The 19,860-nt window shown below is 32.3% G+C and overlaps 1 protein-coding gene across 2 annotated transcripts in view; it reads right to left on the bottom strand.

The window, feature by feature from the left end:
* Nucleotides 1–19,860, bottom strand: part of LOC139517296 (cytoglobin-1-like) — a 112,530-nt gene that overhangs the window by 28,945 nt on the left and 63,725 nt on the right. The window lies entirely within an intron of this gene.

Below are 19,860 nucleotides of genomic sequence, written 5' to 3' on the forward strand. Positions count from 1 at the left end.
GATAAGGTGATATTTCATCTGGTGTTTCTTTTAATTTATTGGATGTCTTCAATCTTATTGATGGTACTAAGCCATGTTTGAAGCCATGGCTTCCTCTGAAAAGGAGACTGGAATTGATTGTGCAGAGCTTCTGCTTTAGGTGTATTATCAAACTACATTGCGAAGATATTTCTATGTTTGCACCTCAGCTGCCCTTAGACTAGGTATCACCACTAACGGCTTGTTTAAATACTATTTCTTTTATAGTAAAGTTTTTTTTCAACAGAGAGCTCCATGTGTTTAGTTAGAGTATTCCATTTTTCCATTGTCTAGTTTAAATCCAGAAAAGTCTGCGTCGAATTGTTTCAGGCACATATTCATTATATTCACTAATCTATATTTAATCTGAAGTTTGCCTTCTTCGAATATAAGATTACATTGAAGGATTTTAATTTTAGTTTCCTGTTATTGATTTCTTTCGTTTCATGCTAACACTGTTTTAGTATATTTATGGTTTCAATTTCTCTTTTAAGAACGTCTTTTAAAAAACATGAAAATGTTAGTCACTTCGTCTCAATATGATATATTTGTATTTATAAGTTCAATGACCCGAGTCCTTATTTGACAAAGGAAACATTGTAGCTGTCAGTATGTTCAACTATCAAAATAATTGCGGATCACTTTCAAGTTAATCTTGAGCGAGATATTTTGGGAGAAACGAATGCAGCTTTAATTTTAAGACTCAAAATTCCCTACAAAAAAATAAACAAAGTACCTACTTTTCCTAAATTCAATTCGGAAAAGTTGTTGCAATCACAGAAATCTTCAGAAGATTCCATCATGAAGGTCATGAAGGTCATGAAGGTTATATGGTGGCTTCCCTTCATCAATTTACGATATTTTTTCGTGCAGCTTATTTCCTGGAAATCGTTTTGACAGAAAGATTTATTGAAATTGTCTGGATGAGCTGTAGCTAAGACGGACCTTAATTTGTTATTGATATGAACCCCACAATGACTTCAACAAATTACAAAATGTAGCTAGCAAATCTTATCTTTCTGAAAAATGCTTATGCAGAATGAAAGGATAATCAGATAATAGTCCAAATTATCCAAATGGTATAGATACTGAGATTTATAATGGTAGAATGTATAAAACTACATGACATATAAAGAAATCAAACTATTAAAGTGCCATATGAACGTATTTTTTTAATTTTTTTTTAAATTAAATTTTAAAAGAACTTATTATTTAAAACCGATAGAAAAAAAAACCGACAAAAAAATATTAAGAAATAAGCATGTTACATCCCATTAAACATTCCCATCGCACCTGTCTGCGACAAGTCCCGAGTGCCAGTCTGAATAACTTCCGGTTTTCCAAGAAAGGAATGCGTGACGTCACATTATGAACAAAGAATATAAACAATGGCATCTGCATCAACTTCGAAACATCAAGACGATAACCACGACAGTTCTGAGAGTGATTCTGATGAATTGTCTCTGTCCTGTGGTTCATCGGAATTTGAAATGGGAGAAAACGGGAGCTCAGGTTCGGACGAGGAGTTAGAAGAAGCTACTGGTGCCATGGCAGGGGCTCAGATCAACCCTGGGATTATCCCATACCAGTTTGAGCCGTACAACTCAAATTCTGACGAGTCAGAACCAGAAGACGGCGAAGATGAAGACAGATTGGCAGACAATTCTTGGTAATTTATAAATGATAATTTCTATATTCACGCATACCCTTACAAAGTAAAAGGGATAAATAAATTACTAAAATATTGAAAGAGAAAGAAGTGATCGAGATACCTACCATTTCTGTACCTATGACGGCCGCCTAGCATTTAACAACTCCAAAACTATTAAAGAGAACGTATTTTATTACTAGAACCGATTCTCAATGGGAGAGGTGTACATCAAAAATATATACGTTACTTTTATAGTGTGTGTGTGTGGGGGGGGGGGGGCTGTTCTTTCTAGGGCTACCAGAAAATTAAAATCTAGCAGACAAGCTTCATACATGCATGTGCATGCTTTACTGTTTGAATCTTTTCCTGATACATAACTCTACATTCAACACAAGTTTCTGTTTACAGAAATTCAATGTAACTACTTCCATTCAACCTCTCCTCAGTATACGTATATACACATCTTTAATACTGGTGCAAAACATGGACCAAGGACAAACATACAGCATTATAACATGAAGAGAAGCAATAGCTTATATTCAATATATTATTGAGGTTTCTTCTTTCAAAGATATAAATAGAACTCATTGCATTATTATGGGGGACCTAAATGTATCTACAATATAAAAAATAAGATGCGGTATGATTGCCAATGAGACCAATAGATTGTGCCTATCCCAAGTAATTCAATTGAAAAATCAATAAATGAACAATCCAATTTCTTTTGCGACATAGCAAATCAATCGCAAGTATTAACAATATTGTAAAAAAGCATCAAGTGAAATTTGTCTGTATCAAAATATGGAGGAACTGATTTGTTCGTTTTCCCCTGCCCAATGCAAACGTCGTATTTCGACAAACATTTAAATGTGTTTTATTCTGTAAAACTGGTTCCTCTCAGATTCACAGGTTATCTCAATGGAAGATATCGACTTCTTAAACTATTAACATGATAACCTAGCACTATATAATCAAATTGTGGTTTAGCAATCTTATCATGAAGGATAAAGCTTTTAAGTAATTTACGGACATTTATATATATATCGACCGATTCATTATCACAATTTCTCAGTTGATTATAAAAATTAAGAAAATTTCAATTTCGTAATTAAGAAATGCGTTTTCATTTTTCGCACTTAACTCAGTATTTTGCTACCTTAAATAATATGCGAGAAAGAGGCTGATCACTTTGTTTGTGATCGTCTATGTCCTGATCAGCAGGATTGATGGTCTGTAACTGTCAATCACTACGTTATTATACTTTAAATCAATATATTCTCTCAATTACTCTTAATTTGGGTTCATTAAATACGTGAACTTTTCTGTCATGGAATGCGATGTGAGAAGAACTGTAACATTTGTAATATTATGTAGACATTGTGACAGAATATGTCAAAATGTGTTACCTAAAAAATGGCCCACATGGATATTAAATGTTGATTTAGGAAAAGTACAATTCATATTTTGTAGAAAAAGATCAAGTCGTTTGGTTTTATTCTGACAAAACACTGATTATGTATGATGGGTGCGTTTTAAAAAGTATCACAAAACTACTGAACTCCGAGATAAATTCAATACGGAAAGTCCTTAGTCAAATGGCAAAATCAAAAGCTCAAACACATCAAACGAATGGATAACAACTGTCTTATTCCTGACTTCGTACACGCATTCGGCAATCCAATAGGAAACACATGTTCCACTTTTTCAGTTGTTTCTTAATATGGAGCGGATAGTGTCTTCTCAACAATTGTGAAAAAAGCTAGTTTATAAGTCCGCAGAGTGGCTGATGTTTTATTACTGAATATTTGAAAAGTTTGGTGACTTTATTGATCATCATATATCTCATTGGAATTAACTTATAACGACAGATACGATAGATTGAGGGAGATTGAGGGAGATTTATTTCATAACTTGAAAGACAACCGGAAATTACCAGTGGTTCGCAGTTGAAAGTTAATAAACTTAACTACAAAAGAACACGATATTCCCGCCGTAAATTTTCCTTTGAATTTATAGCAGCATCCAAGTAGCACATGCTCTCCAAGTTAATATGATAAGACCAAGCTTGTGTTTTCTCTATAGCTGTTTGCTACTTGCAAGAAAGCTACTAAATAAATGATTCTGAATAGAAAAACTGAAATGTTCTCTTCAAAACATGATCAAACATTTTTACTGATATGAAAATAATAAAATATCATATGATTGTCAATGAGACAACTATGAACCCGAGTAAACAAAACGATATTTTTTGCAATTTTGCGGCCTATTACATTGACTATATCGCCTTATATTTTCAATATGAATACGTATATGCTCAAAATGTCGTATACACAAATACTCTTTCATTATGTTTAGATGTCATTAGCAACACAACAACTATTTGAGCAGCAACTTCCCACCCCTCTGAGTCTGAGCACCTGATCCTGATGACATCAATATTGCTTCATCTTGAAATTTCTATGAACTGTTTTAAGAGTTGTTTTTTTCCCATTTTTCGTTTTGTCTTGAATGCTGTTTGTCTTTATCAAAGGAGTAGGCCCAGTAAGACCCCTAATGCCTTTTGATCTTTATAAAAGGGGTAGGCCCAGTAAGACCCCTAATGCCTTTTGGTCTTTATCAAAGGAGTAGGCCCAGTAAGTCCCCTAATGCCTTTTTGGCACCAACAAATAAACAGTTTTACCAAATTGTTAAAATGCAAACTTTTAGCTATTTTTGGAAAGTATAATACTTCTGTGGGTTAAATATGGGCTGTTTTTTAACAATAAAACGAACATGTACCGGGTACTAGCATCAATTAGTCATGCTCAATTACAGAAATCTTCACAATTTGAGCATTTGAGTAAATTTTTAGACGGTGTTCGTTCTTAATATTTTTAAAAATGTTAGTTGTATTTGATGATAATACATAACATATATAAAGGTTGAGACTGAACACGGATGCGGCCACTGTCATTTTGACAAAAAAAAACATCTGCAAAGTGACATATTATGGCATATTATGGCATATTTGATACATTTGTCATATTTAAGCTAGACTTTGAGCGTCCTTAATGACTAAATCAGTTCAAATCTTTCACATAAACTAATTGAATCGACCTAAGTAGACATTTAAGGGTCTAAAAAGTGTCACAAATATTTCATCAGATGAATCTGAAGTTGGAGGCCAAAATCGGCCTTATCCGGACATAGTTTTTACTCCTAAATATGAGTTTAATCGATTCATTGGTATCCAATTACTTTTTTTTAATTACATTACCACAAAGTAACCGATAAAGTTATCGCGAAATGCTTCTGATTTTCATGTTCCAGCAAAAATGTCAAACATTGTTTATTGGGTCACCTGTTATGGTAATATCTGATTATACGGACTTACAGCGTGAAGCATTTTGACCTGAAATCACCTCAAGTTTTTGAATGGGTTCAATTTGCTCAGGTTTTGCTTTTATATCTTGTGTTTTGTATCTTCGTCGTTTTTGGTTTATTGCAATGACGTCTTTAGTCTGTCTTCGACTTAAAGAGTTTGAATAACCTGTTCATCAACTTTCTTTTAACCATCAGTTTCAAATAAAAATAAAATATGCATTTGAAATTTATATCAAAACGGAGAAGATACAAGCAGCAAGGGCTTATAAAAAAGGTAGTTTTGAGAGAGTTTCAATGTCCACTTCAAAAGCCATGAAATTAGCAACAACAAAAAATCAATAGTACATCATTCTGTACATCATTCTGTACATTTTTCGACGTGCAATGGGGAAGATTTTGGACATCAAAGGAAACTTGAAGATTAGGAAATACCACGAAACAGGTTACGAATGTTCCTTTTTTCTGGAGGACAGTTGCGTTACATCAATCCCACCTTTAATAAAATTCCACTATCTAATTATTAATAAGTTATACAATACGATTCTTATGAAATAAAAGCTGGATTATTAAAACATTTGAACTGTATGATTATAGATAAAAAAGAAAAAGAAAAAAAAAGTAACAAGCATGATATTTCAATACATGTATTTTTCGCATTCCACTGTTTGTTGTGATTATCAATTGCATTTTTTCACATACAAAATGTAAGTATATTATGATTAAATAAAAAAAAAAGCACGATATAATGATTCGGAATATTATTCTTTATTTGCTGCACCAGTAGTCACACATAATGTTTAGATATAATGTCAATTTGAAAGCAATTTGAAGACAATAAATGAATGTATCATAGGGCTACATGTAATTTACCCAACATTTCGTGGTGTGAAAAAAACACCCCACTTACATACAAATCTATACCAGATAGGCTGATTCACAAAAATGACACGTTTTTTGGGGTTTTTGTTCGTTATACATTGTAGATACAATAGTCGGTTCTATTTTCTCTGTTATGCTATCAAACTGATTCTTGTAAATAGAGGAGTTTTAACATTATACTGGAAGTTGTAGGTATATATATTAAAATTCTAATATGTCCTCGCTATTAATTGCAATCGTGTTGATATTTACAAAAATGCATACAATATCTGTTTATTAACAATAAAAAAAACTTGTGAAAAGGTTGTTGATTGGATTCTTTAGCAGATTTTGAATTTGTTTATAATATTTGACATTTTAAGTTCGTTTTTTTTCTATTTTAATGATATATACGTTGACATTTCCCTACGTATGTATCATTTCTAAAATTGTTCGTATAATAAATTATAATAATTTCATGTTTACAAATTGAAAATTTGAAAAGGAACAATGTGTTTGAATCAACTTTTAAAATTGAGTTTATTTTTATTTGTTTTACTGAGAACTGCGTACAAAAATTAGTGTTATGATGTTTCAAATCCACTCCACTTCATTTCTATAATAAATAAATAAGAACTGAGAAGATTTATGAAGCTTTTTAATAGTTTTCAATTGGTTTACACTTAGAGAAGAGCAGCTTCTCCATTTTGTGTTTAAATGTCGGACATAAACGATTACACCTCCTGTTACCACCCAGTGTTAACCTATAGATAATTACAAATACAAAGTATGGTCCTTTGAAAACACTCTTATCGAACCTATAAAACTTAATTAATTTTTATCAAAAAGAAGAATATTAATTGGTATTTCCTTGAAAAACATATTTACTCATTGATAATTCTTTTAAAACACGCATATAACGCAAGGTCGAATTTAACTGATTTTGACATAATAAATAATAAGGTTTCTGCACACTGTTAAGTTTTTAGCATTTTAAACAAAGGCTTTTAAGAACTCGAGGAATACAAATGTACAGTTTGCTACAGCTATGATTCTTAATAATTTGAATATGTACAGTTTACTATACGTGCTAAGGAACTCACATTCCAAACCCCTCATGCAAAGTTGACCTTCAGATGATTTGGCTATTTATTCTAAGTCATTTTTTTTCATATGGTGTTTGTGTTTCGGTTCTTGTAATGCTTGACTGGCAAATGTTTGGCTTTGAGCTTTCCTGATAAAGGTTAATCCAGAAAAAACCAACTTCGGACGCATAACATATTTATAAAGTATTCGGAAGAGTTAATAATTCATACAGACATAGGCAAATATAAGCACAGAACATATTCTGTTTGTAGTATATACAAACATATTTCTTAGCTAAAGAAACACATGGTTCACATCATATATAGTGAGGTAAATTTATTCCTGTTATCATAAAATTAAATACAAATAAAAAGTAAAATCACAAAAATAATGAACTCTGAGGAAAATTCAAAACGGAAAGTTCCTAATCAAATGGCAAAATCAAAAGCTCAAACACACCAAACGAATGGATTACAAATGTCATATTCCTGAGCTTGGACCATGCATTTTCTAATGAAGAAAATAGTGGATTGAACCTGGTTTCACAGCTATTAATTCTCTCATTTTTATGACAGTCGCATCAAATTCCATTATATTGACAACGATGCATGAACAAAACAAACAGACATAATAGGTAAAAATGTCAAATATACAGTAGTCAACATTGTGGTATAATCTTAATCACTAAAACAACAAACACATATGTAACAAAGAAGAACTAAATGGTATATAGACCAATAATTTTAGTAAAACTTAAAGACAAGAATACACAATACAATGTTGCCATAGCATAATAACACAATGAAAGAACGAAGCCACGTCATATATGTAACGAAGAAACATACAGACAAAGCACGTCACTTCAAACTGAAGACAAGAATACAAGAATATCACACACAATAATGAAAGGACGTACAAGTACCACAAGCATAGAAATCACAAAAAAAAAAAAAATATTGAACAAAGAAGTACAACAAGGCATATATAAAACATAACAATCTCACCCATCGCCTATCATTAGTATGGTAAATACACCTATAAACGACTGAAGGTCTTTAAGTCCTGGTACCAAATGGCTAGACCAACTTGGACTCAAACGTAGAATCGTGCATTTGACGTCAGAATGTGAACATCACGCAGGTAGTGAAGAGGTATAAAAGAATTTTGTCGTTCAACGTATAAAAATATTATAGTCTTTAATTAGTTCTTTAGGCATATCCTTTGAAGAATGTAAATTAGAAGTTTACCTTTCCTTCTTGTCGCTTTTCTCTATACTTATTGTGTATTTCTGCTAAAACAGAGCCACGTCATCATGTGCAAAAGAAACGCGGAAGGGCATATAAGCAAAGCATTAGCAAATATGAAAGACCAGAATACAAAGTTGTTTGTAATTTGATCCCCTGTAAAATACCGCTACTAAAATGGGTTGTTCGTTTTATATATGTGGCTACACCAACTTTGAACTAAAAATATGAAATGACTCTTATTACGAAAGTGACACTGTCACATTCTCTGTGAAGCATGTCATGATAACATTTTGTCAGTAGTTGTCTGTTGTCACATGGTTATGTTTTGCAGTTTTGCGATTAGTTAAGGAGAAAATGATGTTGACTAGATATGTTTGACAGTCGGTTATTTTTTTATTTTTATTGTCTTTTCATAAGTGACATGCATACTATTAGGAAATAACAACTTGTTTCTAGTAGAGGATCGGTCGAACTGAACTTAGATATAAACCAACCATACACAGTTTTAAATCCCTCTACATTCAACATACATTTTTATCGTTAATTTTATCGGTTTTAAAACCGTTTAGCTCCCAACAGTAAATAAATTCCAGTAATTTCTCAGATAAACTATTCCTTTGATGAAAAATCCAAAATGATTGCGTGTGATTTTATAATTTGATTTTCAATGGGGTAATTTGTACTTTAAAGAATATATCTGCTGTGTAGAAAGGCGAACAACACCAGCAGTTGCCAGTCAGTCTTCCCAGTGTGACCAAAAGAAACGTGTTTATTTGTTGGATCAAAATTACAACTCCATTTCCTTCTTGCAAGAAAGAAACTTTTGCATATATAATTGTAAACTTATCTTGAAATCTCTATGCTAGCAATTAACTATTATTAAAATACAATGTACACAAATTATCAATCGTGCCATTCTTTGTAATAGTTACCCATACAGCTTGCTTAACAGTTTAACTACATGTAAATTTACCGTCTCTATATTTAGTTGCTCAACAGATACCAAAAAGATAATGGTTTAAAATGTTGCAGTAAGTACTGTTGTAATTATAATATGTTAGGAGTCTAGTTGTAAGTTTCTGAAATCTGAGTGGCGTAGGCCCCGAAAATATGAGAAGATTTATTCGCCTGGTTTACCTAGAAGTAAAAAAGAACATATTATTTTTTCTCGTGTTTTAAAAAGAACAATTTGCTTTGGTAAAACGAGAAAAGTTTCATTTATTCAAATTTTCAGGCGCAGTATTACTTTCAGAAGTTTTTGTTGGTGTTATTAATATGGAATGACTTGTTAATTTAATTGCTTCTATTTTTCTGTCAACAAATTTATACTTTATCACTGCTGTTGTATGACAATATGAATAACAGGACATTCTTTTCTTTTTCTGATTTAATTGCGAAAACTTGAACTGTTTGCTACAAAACGAAGACCCTTCTATGTAAATTTGTTTCGCATTACAGTGGTCAATTAATATGTATAAGTATAAAGGAGTAATAAAATAAGTCGATATTGTTGTTGTTAATGCACAACGAAAGGGGCTAGTTCATGTTTGTTAATGTTTTATAGAATTTGGTTTTAATCGTTTCACAATAATGCCACGTGTTTCTTTCTTTGATATCCTAAATAAAGCTCAGTTTATTTCAAAATAAACTTCAATAAGTCGTGCAGTTTGCTGCATATTCCCTATAACAAAAGATGTTATGATCAAATAAACAAATACAATTACAAACTAGTTATGCTGAAATTGGAATTAGTCTCCTGACCTCTTCTATCTCCTGTGTCTTTTCCTTATAATGTTATCTATGTCAAATCATGCAAAAGTTTTTATCTTAAATTGCTTTTGATTCGTGTTACAAGACGCCGTAGCAATGGAGTTTAATATGAAAATAAATCACACTTTATATCTACACGTACATACTGATTTTGGACAAAAGTTTTGTATTTATGTAGCGATCGACCAGTTTTTTTGTTCAACTCTATACAAAAATATACGTTCACAGTACAATGTATGAAAAGCGTTATATATAAGTGAAAATGACACGTGAGGCTATCAACTTTGAATGTGTTTAATCAAACAGACTTTAAACAGATCTGCGTAACAGCTGCAAACACTAATGAATAATGAATTGATTTTGAACACATCAATGGTAAATTATATTCCTCTTCTTATCGAATTATAATTACTTCGTGTCGTTTTAGGTTGATTCTTTGAATGCTCACATTGTTTTCAATTTTCAATGCAAACACCTTTTAATAATAGTTGAATATTTCTGTAAGACTTAAATATGAAATTAATTTTCCCTCATACTCATGACAGGTGTTTTATATATATAAAAAAAATACAACATTATATCTTGATACATTATACATGTAGCATCTTATTGAATTGTAGTGAAGATTAAAAAAAAGTCAATGAGCGCGGATTAAACATTTTTTTAGAAGAATTACATGTACTTCAGGAACAACAATTTATTTGTACATTTTACCTACTAGTGTTGTATACACATAGTGTTTCAGTATGGTTAACAAAAAGTTCTTTATTGGATATCAACTCAATTTATTGTACGATAAAGTAAATAAATAATAAATGAAACTGGGTGAAATAGTTGCAATTTTGTGTACAAACGGAAGACACCAACATTTTTTTCCAGGGGAATATTAGCATATTATACTTTTTTTCGTTAAATTACAATAATTTTAGGTTCACACAGTACGATTTAGTTTATATAAACTCATTATAGATACCAGGACTAAATTTTGTATATACGCCAGACGCGCGTTTCCTTCTACAAAAGACTCATCAGTGACGCTCGAATCCAAAAAAAAAAAAAAAAAATGCCAAATAAAGTACGTAGTTGAAGAGCATTGAGGACCAAAAATTCCTAAAAGTTTTTCTAAATACAGCTAAGGTAATATATGCCTGAGGTCGAAAAGCCTTAGTATTTCAAAAAATTTAATAAATTTTATAAATATAACCATATCAATGATAATTCATGTCAGCACAAAACCTGCTGACAATAAATCTCCACCAGTAGTGGCATCGACCCAGTGGTTGTAAATAAACGCATCATAGATACCAGGACTAAATTTTGTATATACGCCAGACGCGCGTTTCGTCTACAAAAGACTCATCAGTGATTTGCCAAAAGAGACAGATTCATATCAATCCACCAGAGTTCAAACGCCCAAGATATTATAAGCAAAATTTGGTCACTTACGGTCTTCAACAATGAAAAAAAATATATAAATTCTTTTAGGTTCCTGACTTCGGACAGTCAAATAAAGAATGTGGAGTTGCTAAACATGTTTGTGAGTGCCCAACCCTCTCTTAATCTGATGACCAGTACAACATTACTTTAAATTGCAATAAATCAGTTTTAAATGTCGGATCTCAGTATATTAGTATATAAAACTCAATGAAAACATCGAATATAAAATCAAAGAAGCACATTTTTCATATAGACTTCAAAAAGGAGATTCCTTATTTTTCATGTTTGGTGGAAGTAAATTTATACATAAAAAATAATCTGGAATTTGAGTAATTGAACAATAGTAAAATTACTCAAATGTAGGACTTTTCTGCCAGCTAGCCGAAAATAGCAACTGCTAATATTGAGAACACCTTCTTTCCTAACTATGACTTTTGTTATCAGCATAAGTTGATTAAAGCTCAATTCGGCTTAAAAATTATCCGCTTCGCATGTCAGAGGACAAAAACCCTGGATTTCAAATCTGAGAACATGCAATCTTAAATTGTCTACAGAACTGATCGGTGATGTAAATTATGTAATGTACGTGTTGGTAATGAATACCATTATTTAGATATTTATTATAACATTAAGTATTTGTTAACCGAGAAAGAAATACACTCAAAAAAATATTATATAACAAACCAATCTGTACTAAAAATGCAAAAACTACTGTCTTTATGTCACTGTCAGTTGTGACATGACTTATCTATAGATATGAAGAAACTGTCTATACTCATCTATAGATAGATATATAAACAGTTATGTAATCTTCAGAGACTTAACTTTTGTTATAAGTTTCCTGTCACATATTTTGTGTCTGAATATTAATAAAGAATTGAAGTGAAAATATAAAATCTTTTACATCATTTCCTGTACTGTAAATCGAACTCACACAACACAATAGTGTGCAAAAGTTTTGTTTTTTGTTTTTTTATTTGATACACTCAGAAATAACTCCAAATAGTCATGACTCGGTGTAATGTCTTTGTGGTAAGAATAGTACTATGCCCGTAAACAAGTCATGTACTTTAATTGCACAGTCCGGTGTGTACCGCTTTCACTCTTTTGCACACATGAAGCAAACAATTCTCAGAAAATAAACGTGCATATTTCAAGTCAATACGTTTTCAGACGAAAAAAACACACAAATAATAAAATTGAGCGGAGCAGAGAGATATGGAAAGTATGCATTCCATTCCAATGAAATCTGGAAGAGATTTAACGTTGGCAAACTTACTCATTTGTATAATTGCCTTCAGTCTGTTTGTTTTTGGAAAATTATAAAAAATAATGTTATAAATATTAAAGTTATATACAAATATGTATAAAAGGATTCGGGCAGATTTTGCTTCCATGCAAATACAAACACTATGAAACTTCCAAGATTTAAAAATCTTACTAGTATTATAACTCAAAGCAAACTTATATGAAATAATCATGTTAAGAACCGAAAACAAGTTTTATTCAATTCCATTTGAGGAGTAGGTAACTTTACTTAACTGATTGTTAAGATCATACAGATCACATCAAATTATGTCTTCTTTTTTTCAATAAAAGTTTTGATTTTATGAAATATGTGACATGAAGTTCTCATTCACCGCTAAGGAGGGGTGTCCGTTTGACTGTGCGGGATATATAAACTCTAGTTCGCATTAGTGTCCTTTAAAAATGGAATGTCAAATCCGAGGTCCTGTGTGTGTGAAGATTGCTAAACCTTCTACATGTTAAAGACAGTTTACATTTGGAACCTCTTGGCGGTTTGCGTTTGAGCCATTCAAAAAAACCAACTTTACATTATTTTTTACTTCAATGTTCTATAAGTATATGTAGTATATGTCCTGTATGTAAACCAAGGACATGAACGATGTATCAAATTTGACCTTCTGTAGGAAAGGGAATTTCATGTTGGAAAACGAATTGGTGAGGTTTAGAGCTTTGATAAATTATTCACTGTTAAGGGGGCTCGCGGGTCTAAATCAATTTTTTTATTTAATATAGGATTTCTCTATATTTTTCTATAAATTAACTTTATCTTTTACCTAATGGAAAAATGAAATAAAAAAATGGGGTCACTGTGCATTTACGCTCACAATCTGCCTTCGAAAAAAGCATATATTTTTGTTTATGTCCTTTTTTTCTGTTGAACGAACATGAGAAATATTGGTAATATCGAAATAAAAAAAGAATTAAATTACTGAAATTGGTTAAATTTTACAATTATTCAGTTTATGTACAGTCTATTTGAAAACAACAATAAAAAATATAGGTCACCGATGTGTTTAAAAAGATATTTCATTTTTAGAGCCAAAAATGGCATTTTTGCACCAAAGGGAGATAATTTGGAGCTTTTTCAATGATATCTAAATTCTAAAAGTCACCTGGGGCCAACATGTATTGATTTTTTTGGAAATTTCTTGAACCATAAGATTAAGTAAAAACTACTTAAGGTAATTAATAAAATTTGTAAAGAAAAATGATTGTTTGATTTTTTTCTGAAAATCTTATACCCGCAAGCCTCCTTAAGCTTTCTTTGTAATTTCTTATGAAACATTCTCAGTTACTGAACTTATTTTAATGTGACTGTATGCATAATCGCTCCACAATATGGAAAACAAACATTAGAATACTCTCGAATATGCATTTTATTTTCTGCATCCAATAAATGCTCAATTATAAATATTTTCTCTTTTGACAAGTGCTCTTGCAATCGGTCAGGAACCTGTTATCGAATATCATGACGTAGCAGTGTCTTTCAGTAAAAATAGTTATTTCTATACTAACTTTTGTGTATGTTTTAATTAACTTTTTGTTATTCGTTATTCGACAGTCACTGTTCCAAAAACCCTATGTCTGATCAAGCATGGATCGTCGTAAGTGATTGCCTCTAGGTATGTTTCAATGTTTTTGTAACTTAGGAAATTCTGTGTTGACACCAAAACTCGGAAGTCTTTTTTATATTTTTTACTCGTGATTAATTAGAGCTTTACATATTGTTAACACACTCAGTGTCTGTTGTTAAGACTGTGTATTTTCTTCTATATTTATGTTTCTATTTTCCTCCTCATTGGGGAATAACTAGTTCATTTAAAAATAAGGAGATGTGTTATGACTGCCATTGGGACAATTCTCTTTACCAGAGAACAAATGACATAGAATTTAACACCTGTAGGTCATAGTTAGGCCTTCAACATTCAGCAAAAACCCATACCGCATTGTTACGTTACAGACGCCCTGAAATGAGAAATGTTAAGTAATTCAAAGCATAGTAGAGTACTGTTTCACTCTTACTTGTGTATTCGTTGTCTTCACTATCGATATAATAGAGTAAAACACTTTTTTTTCTGAGCTGTTTTTATTCTACGTTCAACTTTGCAAACTTGTTATTCCACTGATAAATATTTAATGTGGTGGGGTTAAACATCCATAAGAATTTGTTTCAACCAATATATGGCTTTTTTGAAAGCGTTTTGCTGATGGCAGAATTAGGTAGTGACTGTCCTTATCATTTTGTTTTCACACCTGTGTGCGAGGTAGACAGAGCGTGTCATATAGAATAAATGCATATCTATCTGTTGAACACCTTATAATGTATTTGTTTTTGTAGGTGGGTTGGTGTTTCATTGCTTTAATCCACATTGCCTTTCACTTTCTTAAACATTTCGGTTATTTATAATGAGGTGAGCTGCTGTGTTTGTTACATTTTAAAAGCCATCTTGCACAATGAATATCTGATACTTTTTGGATTTGACGAAAGAAAACCAGAAGGACCATATGACTACAGTATCCTACCAGATTGTGCGAACATAATCATACCGTTGTTGTCTTATTTAAATGTACGTCAATAATTACGTAGTAATCAAATCTATAGCAAACAGATGGTAGAATATCTAGACAGAATTATCCCAAGGACAATAATATACGTGATGTCGATCCTATAAAGTTTACTAAGCACGACATATATTATATACCGTATTCCTAACATTGCTCACCGAATTAACAAGGAATGTTAGAAAACAAGTAGCATACTTTTTAGTTGTATTTTATTCCTAACATTGATCAACGAATTAACAAGATCTTCAGAAAACAAGTAGCATATTTATATGTATTGATAAATTAATGCCATACAAATGAATTGAAGGGTCTTGATTTCAGTTTCAATATTGGTACTTTCCAGGTCATTATTGCTTTGTCAATGAAACCAGAGAAAATTGACGACACAATTAGAATCAAATATCAAGCTATTTTCAACATGGAAATTTTATCTAGACAAAACATCTATGGTTTCGGATATTGGTGACAACAACAACGAAAGACCTTTGACAATGCCAACATTCTATCATTTAAATTCATGTATACACTTTTCGTTTGATTGTTTTAATATTGTTCTCAAAGATTAAAACCTTTTTGACGAAGTAGTATTGTTGTATATATCAGTATCTATGTTCAGTTTCCAATTGCTTCAATGTATCAGCAAATTTCCTACGTTCGTATACTCGTACGTATACAAATCGTAAAATCTTTTTTTTTAATTTACTGTGCGCAAACGACAGTGTTATGATATTGTAATTATTATGTTTATTTATGTTGGCCTAATTTGTGTTGTATGGCCTGATAGTTGTTTACCAAATAATCTTATAACTGTGCAGTTTAGGAATGATTGGAACTTTCTAGAATGATCCTTATAAAAGATGCGTAATTTAAACTTCTACGTTATTCCAGAAACTTCCGTTGTAACTTTCCAGGATTTTCCACAATGTTCCATTATAGAGTGTTCTAGAATTTTCCATGACAACACTATATATACAGACACTAAAGTTAAACTCTTATAAAAACTTGGACATAGACATTGATAGACATTAGTATTCACAGCATTTGGATTGACACTTTTATTCTACAAACAACATCATACTGGATTGTGACATTAGTAGTGAACGTAATATTCAAATTGGATTCCGAAAGATTTCCGGATACAGATAAAGATAACAGATTGGACTCATATTTTGACAGTTAAGTTAACAGTAATATTTGTGTAATACCTTTTGTAAACTTTTGTATATTAAATATTGTTAAATTTTACTATTGATTTGTGTCTTTTGTTGGCTACAATTTAAAGGCGATTTCTGGCCGTAACAGAAATTGGGGGCTCGTCCTGGGATCTTAAAAATATTTTATTCATAATTTGTTTAGTATTTGTATTATAACTAGCCAACAAAATTCTACAAAATGGCATTTGATGCCAGTAAATTTTTGAAAACGCCAGACCTGGAGGGGTTTGATAATTTAAAGAAAGAGGAATTAGTGTTGCTTGCTAAACATCTGAAATTAGATTTTAGAGTATCTATGAGAAAACAAATTATAAAAAATTTGGTTATAGACAAATTAGTGGACGCAGAAATTTTAGGTGAAGAGGCTCTTGAACTTAAGGTCGAAAATGTTGACGCCTTTAAATTAAAACAGCTTGAATTAGAACATGAACTTAAATTAAAAGAACTAGAAATGAAGGAAAGATTGGAAATGGATAAAAAAGAAAAAGAAGATGAATTTAAATTGAAACAAGATGAATTAAAATTAAAACAGGCAGAACTTGAAATGAGGGAAAGACTAGAGATGGAGAAACTAAAACTTGAAATGGTCAAAGAAGAAAGCAACACTAAAGTCCAATCAAAATCAGAATATTTTGATGCAGCAAAAAATATACGTTTGGTTCCCAAATTTTGTGAAAAAACAGTCGATAAATATTTTCCGCAGTTTGAGAAAATTGCTCATAATTTGAATTGGCCAAAGCCATATTGGACTACAATGCTACAAAGTGTTTTTGAGGGTAAAGCCGCTGAAATATACTCCGCACTTCCATCAGAAAAAAGTTCCGATTATGACACGGTGAAACAGGAAGTTTTGAAAGCTTATGAGCTAGTACCAGAAGCATATAGACAGAAATTTAGATCTTATAAAAAGTTTGATTCGCAAACCTATGTGGAATTTGCTCGGGAAAAAGAAGATCTATTTGATAAATGGCTTACTTCAAAGAAAACAAACAACAATTTTGATGACCTAAGACAATTGATGTTATTAGAAGAGTTCAAACAATGTGTTCATTTAGACTTAAAAGCACATTTAGACGACAAAACTGTTGGGACAATTCACGATGCTGCTGTAATTTCAGATAATTATACCCTTTCACATAAAAGAAGTTTCAAGGGTCAAAATGTTAATACTTCAAATGGAAATTACAAAAATCAAAGCACTGAGCGTACTGATAGTAAGCCTGTTGTACAGAATAAGAGTCAGTCCAATTATAATATGTCTAGTCCAAAATTTGATACTTTTGAGAAGAAGTCACTGATTTGTGCTTATTGCAAGAAAAATGGTCACCTGATGGCTGATTGTTTTAGACTCCAGAAGAAGAATGAACGAGATAATAAGCCAAAGTCCAGTGCTTGTACGACACCTTATATTACCAGTACGTTGGAATGTCCTGCGAGTCAGGCTTTTAAGTCCAGTTTTTGTGATTACATGGAGGAATATAAACCCTTTATGTCTGATGGGTTTATTTCTATTGTTGATGATACCACTCTTCAGCCTATTAAGATTTTACGGGACACTGGAGCTTCTCAGTCTTTATTGTTAGAAGGTGTGTTGCCTTTGTCCGAGAAGACTTCTGTTGGTGCCTCCGTTTTGTTACAAGGTGTAGAGTTGGGTTGTATAGATGTTCCTCTCCATCGTATTTATCTGAAGTCAGATTTAATAACTGGACCAGTTGTTGTAGGTGTTCGTCCTAATCTCCCTGTTGAGGGTGTTACCTTATTGCTAGGAAATGATCTAGCTAGGAACAAAGTGGTTGCTGAACCAATTGTTACCAGTGAACCGGTGGTGGATGTTAAATCACCTGAAGATGATGCTGAATTGTATCCAGCTTGTGTTGTTACTAGGGCGATGGCTAGAAAACAACAAAATGAGAATTTGCAAGAAGACAAGTTTGATTACATGGACCTTTCTGACACTTTCATAGCTGACATTGAAGGTCCTGGTAACTCAGAAAAGGCAATTATAAAACCACCTAGTGTTAACAAAAATGTTATTATGCCATGGCCAGATGTAAACAGCCATTCATTAGACCGAAAGAATTTATTCGAAGAACAACATAAAGACCCTGAGGTTCTTCAGCTCAACCAGCGGGCTCAACCACAGGAGGAAGCAGACAAAGTGGCCGAATGCTTTTACCATCAGGACGGCATTTTAATGAGGAAGTGGAGGCCTCCTGATGCTACCCCAGAAGAGGAATGGAGAGTGGTATATCAAGTGGTGGTGCCTAAAGTATATAGGCAAGAAATTATTGGTCTTGCTCATGACACCCCCTTGGCTGGACACTTAGGTATAAGAAAGACTTGCCTTAAAATCTTGCAGCATTTTTACTGGCCTAAACTTAGAAATGATGTTGCAGAATACTGCAAATCATGTCATATATGCCAGGTTGTTGGTAAACCTAACCAGAAAATACCACCAGCACCACTTCTGCCTATTCCAGCCTTTGACGAACCTTTCAGCAGAGTTCTAATTGACTGTGTTGGACCTTTACCAAAGACCAAGACTGGAAATGCATATTTATTGACAATCATGTGTACATCTACCCGCTTTCCTGAAGCTATTCCGCTCAGAAATATCAAGACACCTACTATCGTCAAAGCTTTGATCAAATTTTTCACATTAGTAGGACTTCCTAAGTCTATACAGTCCGACCAGGGATCAAATTTCATGTCAGGTTTATTTCAGCAAGTCGTATACCAGTTAGGGATTGCTCAGTACAGATCAAGTGCTTATCATCCAGAATCTCAAGGTGCCTTAGAACGTTTTCATCAAACATTGAAGAACATGATAAGAACTTTTTGTCTTCAATTTGACAGAGACTGGGATGATGGAGTTCACTTTCTACTTTTTGCGGTTCGAGAGGCTGTTCAAGAATCCCTTGGATTTAGTCCCTTTGAGTTGGTATTTGGTCATACTGTAAGGGGACCGTTAAAATTGATTAAGGAAAAGTGGCTTACTGAACATACTGACTTGAATCTTTTAGACTATGTATCTAGATTTAAAGAAAAATTGTATACTGCTTGTCAAATTGCTCAGAAAAACTTAAAAAATGTACAGAACAAGATGAAAATATGGTATGATAAAGATGCCAGGGACAGAGTTTTTGAGCCTGGTGATAGCGTACTTGTATTTCTGCCTGTCCCTGGACATCTTTTACAGGCTAAATATTGTGGTCCTTATACAATAGAGAGTAAAATCAATGATTTGAATTATATTGTAAAAACTCCAGGTCGGCGTAAACAAAACAGAGTGTGTCATATTAATATGTTAAAACCATATTTTGAGCGTACTAATGAATGTGAT

Source organism: Mytilus edulis, chromosome 3 (genome assembly GCF_963676685.1).
Source record: "Mytilus edulis chromosome 3, xbMytEdul2.2, whole genome shotgun sequence".
NCBI lineage: Eukaryota > Metazoa > Mollusca > Bivalvia > Mytilida > Mytilidae > Mytilus > Mytilus edulis.